Consider the following 6742-nt stretch of genomic DNA (forward strand, 5'->3'; position numbering starts at 1 on the left):
ACTCTCTTTACCCGGCTCTGCAGCGGTTGCTGGATCTTCTCCGCTCTCCAGGACGCAGGACACAACCCGGTTCTGAGGTGCGTGTCCCGGCTCGGCCACTCCTCCTCTGGCCGCTCGTTGCTCGGCGTCCATCATCTTAGCTTCTTCACGCGCCATCTTTTCTTCCTCCGCTCTCCATCGCGGGCACTGCTTCGCGCTCTTTTTGCCAAGACCAAGGGGGCGGGGCTTCTCTTCGCGCCCTTTCTTCTGGCACGCCCCCTTCTTCCCGCTCTCTGTAGCGCTAATGGCGGCAGTTTTCACAGTAAAACACAGGCTATTTCACGATTCTTCAGGCGCACAGTACCCGGTGTAACCGGGCATGAAATCCTGTTCGTGACGCCAAAATTGACTCGCCCACCCCAGGGCTATGGGACACCCGGTGCCGGGCCGGACTAGTCTGGAGGTAGTCAGTGGTGGCTGGGCCCGGCTCCGTGGCCCTGGTGGGTGTCAGTAGAATATGTGGCTTGAATTAAAGTTTGTGTTCGTGACGCCACCTGTGGTATGCGGCTAATAAGCCGCCGCTGCTGTGTAAGGCCTCCGGGGTGATGATATGGCAGCAATGGTAATACTGCTCCCCACAGGTGGAGCGGTGTCCCGGGGCACAGTTGGTGCTTGTGAGTGTCTATGCAGATGAAATAACAGAGGCAACTCCAAGGGTACAGTTTCAAGTTCTTTACTCACAATTCTTGTCACAGTCCTGCAGGAACCCTTGGACTGCTGGGACCACTGTCAGGGACCTCCGCCGTTTCTGGGTGATTCTTGGAGTAAAGGCCGGTACCCTTCTCTTAAGTGTCTCTGTCTTCAGCTGTCTTCCTTAAGCCTTGCCTTTTGTAGGATAAACCTGGCTCGGCCTCCACAACAGCCTCCAGGCTGGGGGGTCACCTGTCGGCTGATTATCCCTTTTCTAGAGGTACTGCTGTGGGCTCTGGCCCGGGGAGCTTACAACATTCCCTGGGCCTCGGTTTTTACTGTCTGGAGATGATTTTGCACTCCTCCGGTTTCTAGGAACCGTCCCCTGCTGCAGCTTGATCCCTCCACCGTTGTTCCTGTGGAACAGGCCACCGCAGCTCTACAGCTACCCGTGGCCCTGGGATCCCTTCTGTTCTCAGCTTGGTGTCACCTGGACCCTCTGAGTCCCAGGATCTTCACCAGGAAGCGTCTCTTTCCTCTTCTCAGCTCCTGACTGACTTGGAGCTCTCTTTCTACTTCTCCTCTTTGCCTGCCTCCTGCAGACCTCTTCCTCCTTCCGCACTCTCTCTCTCAGACTTCTGTTGCTTTCTCTGTGCGGACGCTCTGAGCTCACAGAGCTCCTTTCTCTTTCACAGCTACATGCTGGCTCCTCACTCTCCCACTCTCTGAGGTAAACTCAAACTAACTTGACCTTCCTTTCTCTATCTGCACTCTTGTGGCTCCTCCCACCTCCCCAGTTGCTCTGTTCTACCCTATAGGAACAGGGATGGGTCTTACAGCCCCTCCCAGCATGCAGCATGGGAGGGTTTTCTGCCACTTTCCCTGGTCCCAGTGTGTTCCTAGCAATGGGTGTAGTGTAGATTTACCAGGGGACCGGCGTTCACTCCTTTCCTCACCCAGAATGGGGCATCACACCGCTGGATGGGGTGCAATGACCTGTGGCGATGGAAGCCTCAGGGGCGCCACATATGTGATATGACTTCTTAAGCAGGATGGAGTCTTCATTTGAGTCCGGTTGTAAGATTTGAGTAGATTCTGTCTTGATGTATAGTTCTGCTTATCTGTGAACTGATGTACATCCTGATTACCTGTGATTGTTTATATATATTTACATAATTGTAATGTTTTGGGGTTTTTTTTGTTTTTTTCCTGATTGTAAAAACCTTTTCAAAAATAAAAAGTTGATAAAAAAAAAATGACTTTGAGGGTCCTAGGTGACAGAAAATACCCGAATTGACACCATCCTAAAAACTACACCCCTCACACTGCTCAAAACCACATCAAAGAAGTTTATTAACCCTTTAGGTGCTTCACAGGAATTAAAGCAATGTGGAAGGAAAAAAATTAAAATGTTACTTTAGCCCCAATATTTTCATTTTTACAAGGGTAACAGTAGAAAATTGACCTTACATTTTGTTGTGCTATTTGTCCTGAGTGCATTGATACCTTATTTGTGGGAGAAAACTACTGTTTGGGTGCACGGCAGGACTTGAAGCAGAAAGAGCGCTATTTGAATTTTGAGCGCCATTTTGGCTGGAATAGATTGCACATACAATGTCATATTTGAAGAATCTCTGACATGCCAAAACAGCAGAAACCCCCATAAGTGACCACATTTTGGAGAGTACACTTCTCGAGGAATTCAACTATTCCTAGCGCTAAAGGGCCATTTACACGCTGCGACATCACTAACGATATATCGTCGGGGTCACGGTGTTTGTGACGCACATCCAGCGTAGTTAACGATATCGCAGCATGTAACACCTATGAGCAACATTAAACGATCGCAAAAGAGGCAAAAATTATTGGTCTGTGACACGTCATTCATTTACCAAAAATCGTCGTCTGGTCAGTAGCGAGGTTGTTTGTCGTTCCTGCGGCATCACACATCGCTATGTGGCATGTTCCGGCCACTCATCTCCGCCCCTCCTCTTCTATTGGACGGCCATTTTGTGACGTCGCTGTGATGCCGAACGCACCGCCCTCTAGAAGGAGGGATTGTTCGGCATCAACAGCGACGTCGGATAACAGTTATGTGCGTGTGACACTGCCGTAGCGATAATGTTCGCTACGGCAGCGAACACCACATAACGCACCAAAGACTGGGGCGGGTGCTATTGCTCGCGACATTGCTAGCAATCGCTAGCGATGTAGCAGCGTGTAAAGCACCCTTTACAGTTAAAGTACCAACCAACAACCCCCAATCATGTGTCTTCTCTTTTTCTAACATCTTCTTGGGATCATCCCCCAAGTTGGGCAGAGATACGCACACCTCAACCCCTTAGTCATCAGGTACATTTAATTCAAAGAATAAAAGAGGTTCACTAAATGCTCTGGCCAGTCTGCAAAGTTATGTTTCCAGGAGGCCCCCTGCACAGAGGAGCAAAGACCCACATCTTACACATGCAGCTCAGCTCCGTACATGTCATACACACGCTCCTCCACTCCATACACGTCATACACACATGGCTCCACTCTACACATCGTACACACGCGACTCCGCTCCGCACACCTCGTACACACATGGCTCTGCTACATCCACACTGTAAATCCCTCCTGACCAGTAGCATAGCTACCGAGAGGCAGAGGGTCGGTCAACACGGGCCCCATGCTCATCAAGGGCCCACTCGGATCTGCGCTACTGTTAACTATATTGTCGTGCAGAGCGCGTAAATATACTTAGGGGTACTTTGCACGTTGCGACATCGCTAGCATCGGCTAGCGATGCTGAGCGCGATAGTGCCCGCCCCCATCGCACATGCGATATCTTGTGAAAGCTGCCGTAGCGAACATTATTGCTACGGCAGCTTCACACGCACTTACCTGCCCTGCGACGTCGCTCTGGCCGGCGACCCGCCTCCTTCCTAAGGGGGCAGGTCGTGTGGCATCACAGCGACGTTCATTCATTTTTTGGCCCTTGAGGAAGCCACATCTCCAGTGGCGATACGCGTGGGGAACACCCCATACTTGCGCCGATCCTGAGGCCTCACACCACCTTAAACGTAGGACTTCTAGCAAGGGGTAATACATCTTGGTGATGACTTTCTGGATTATTCTGGATAGTCTGTGGTTTAACTATTGAACTGGGTGTATTGATTTCCTCATTATAAGGTTATCTTCATCCACTTTTTTAGCTAGTATTTTGTACTTATTATATTGTATTTATTGATGGTGGTGCCAGATGGGGTACGATTCTCTAGAGTACTATATGGCATAGGGTTTGCAGTGAAAATTTGTACACAGGTCCTGCATTTATGCCTGTGAATATTATTGATTTGTACATCTAATGGAATTTCATTCAGGATCATGGTGCTGGGTTCCTAACATGGAACTATGTATTGGGGTGTTCGTTGACTGTTTTTAGATGTTTTTATTATTTTTATGTTTATTTATTATTGTTATTATTTTATTATTATTTATTTTTCACTGTTCTGTGTGGATATTTTTGTAGGTATAAAATTTGTGCCAATAAAATAATTTTTTGATGATTTGAACAAAATCTTATTGGTTGATCCCTATATATGTGGCGCCCCTGACCTGGTCAGGCACCACTGAGTACTGCACCCATGCTGGGGACAGTACAATACAGGTAATCCAGAAGGCTGACCGAGGTGTGACTACACAGGCGCATAGTGATCAGGTCTCACACATGTACCTTTGAGAGGACCCCTGGGGATCCCAGGAGGGGGCAAAGCCTTCACCTCCACTGGAAGGGTGGAGGGGGCAAAGCCTCCATCTCCAATTGAGGGGTGTGGTGGAGAGCCTGGTTGCTAGGTGGCGTAGGCAAGAACAGGAGAGGAGGGAACAGTGAGTCAGTTTAGTGTGCAGCTCAGGGAAAGCAGACGTGAGGAGCAGACCCTGGAGCTGTTGCAGTCTAACAGCGTCCGCGCAGTGACTACCGACGGGGGAGAACGGTCACCTGGTAGTGCTGCCTGAACCCCACACACAGCTGGAGAGAGAGCCGCGTAGTGGAAAGTACGGAGACTGTCAGGGAGTACCAGGCCCAAACGGGCGGCAGATCCCGGTGCGGGGATAGATCCACCTTTCCTTGCTAAACCTGCCGGTGTGGGGCCCTCAAAGCCCACGCCACAACACCCCAAAGGCCGCAGCCACGTAGCCACAGTTAGGGCCCATAGTTCACAGGAGGCAAGCAGCTGGAGTGATCTGGTCCAGGCGACAAGCAAACGGCAAACAAACGAGGGGAGCAGCAACTTCCCTGGGTGACCCCCATAGGGACTAAAAGTCGGGGTTACCACAAACCACAGAAGGGCTAAGGAAGGCGAGTCGGTAGCCACCCTCATCAGTCAGCCTGAAGGACACCTGGTTCCAGCCTGGTTCATCCCAGCTACGCCCGGGTTACTCACCCTGCCACCATCAGTGAGTAAAACCCCTGAAAGACATTCTGCTTGTGTGGAGTTATTCTGCGCCTTGTGGTTCTACACACTTACACAGGGCCCTGGGGCTTGCCTCACTCTCAGGAGGCTATTACAACTGACTGCACCCACCATCAGCCCCAGGCATCCCTTAACCTGCAGTGGCGGTCCCCACTGACCGCAATTCTGAGAGTGGCGTCACGACAATCCTAGAAGAAGGTTCCCTACCTGTGACAAGATCCAGCCGAGTGGAGTCCCTGAAGGTAATGCACCGACACAATACTTGCGGGGCTTCACATCTGGCGTCACGAACAGGATAAGGACTAGACCTGTTCAGACAGGTGACCATGTGCCTGGGCGGTCCGCTTGGAAAATTGGAAGCGCCGCCATATTGCCACCATGAAAAGCGCGCTGAAAAACAACAGCAGCCCGCGCTGGGAGAAGTTACCGCCCACGAAGAGGTGTGGCTACCCAGAGATCCCCTGCAGAGTCCTGACCTCGCAAGTGAAGAGAGCGGAGGCGTTCAGAGATGTCGGGACAGAAAGGGAGCCAGAAGCCTGCTGCTGGAAGAGGCAGAGCAGAAACTGAAGAGCCTGCTACTGGAGGCAGCGACGAGTCCACTGCTGAGAAATCGTGCAGAAGAAGGCGCAGAGGAAATGGCGTCTGAACGCAGAGACCCAGAGCCAGGCTCCGCTGCCTGGTGGTATCAGGAACTTGCCCAGTTCTGCGACCAACTGGAGGCCAGGGTCATACGGCAGATCAGCGAGGAACGCACGGCGCTTCTGGAGATGGCTGCCGCGGTGCAGGCCTATGAGGAAAAAGCTGCGCGACGAGTGTCAGACCGGACGGCGACGACTCAGACCCCGATGATACCACCGATGGGTGAGTCCAGTGTTGCCCCTGCCGGCGCGAGTGCCCCGACCCCTGCTGCCACGCCCGCGGTCCCTGAAGAGGCGCCCGGCGCGGCGACGCTGACTCAGGCCGCAGCCACGCCAGGTGCGGCCCGCCAAGCCCAGGCCGCCGCAGCGATGCCCTGCCCGGCCCGCAAAGATCCGGCTGCCACCGCGACCCTCATCCACGCCGCAGGTGTGACGCTGACCCAGGCCGCCGCCCTGCTGGGCCCGGCCCGCCAAGACCCCACCGCAGCAGCGACGCTCGTCCGCGCCGCAAGTGAGGTGCTGAATCAGGCCGCAGCCATGCCAGGTGCGGCCCGCCAAGCCCAGATCGCTGCAGCGACGCCCAGCCCAGCCTGCACAGATCCCATCGCGGCTGCGACGCCAATCCAGGCCGCCGCAGCGATGCCCTGCCCGGCCCGCCAAGAACCGGCCACAGTAGCGATGCCCGCTAAGACTCCAGCTGCGACCCTGATTGACACAGCGACGCTGATCCAGGCCGCCGCCATGTCAGGCGCGGCCCGCCAAGACAAGAATGTACCACTGTTTACCCCGGCCTGCAAGGCCAGAGCAGACACCGCTCCCCAGTCTAAGGAAGTCCCTGCTAGGAAGTCCCTGATAGGAGAGGACCCCGCATACTGGAAGCTGAAGGCTGATCTAGAGGCCCAGTTCCCACAGGAGATGGTGGACCGGTATCTGCTCCCTCCGCACACCCCCAAGGCGACTCCTGCAGCAACCACGCCAAAG

This window comes from Anomaloglossus baeobatrachus, chromosome 5, assembly GCF_048569485.1.
Source record: "Anomaloglossus baeobatrachus isolate aAnoBae1 chromosome 5, aAnoBae1.hap1, whole genome shotgun sequence".
Lineage (NCBI taxonomy): Eukaryota > Metazoa > Chordata > Amphibia > Anura > Aromobatidae > Anomaloglossus > Anomaloglossus baeobatrachus.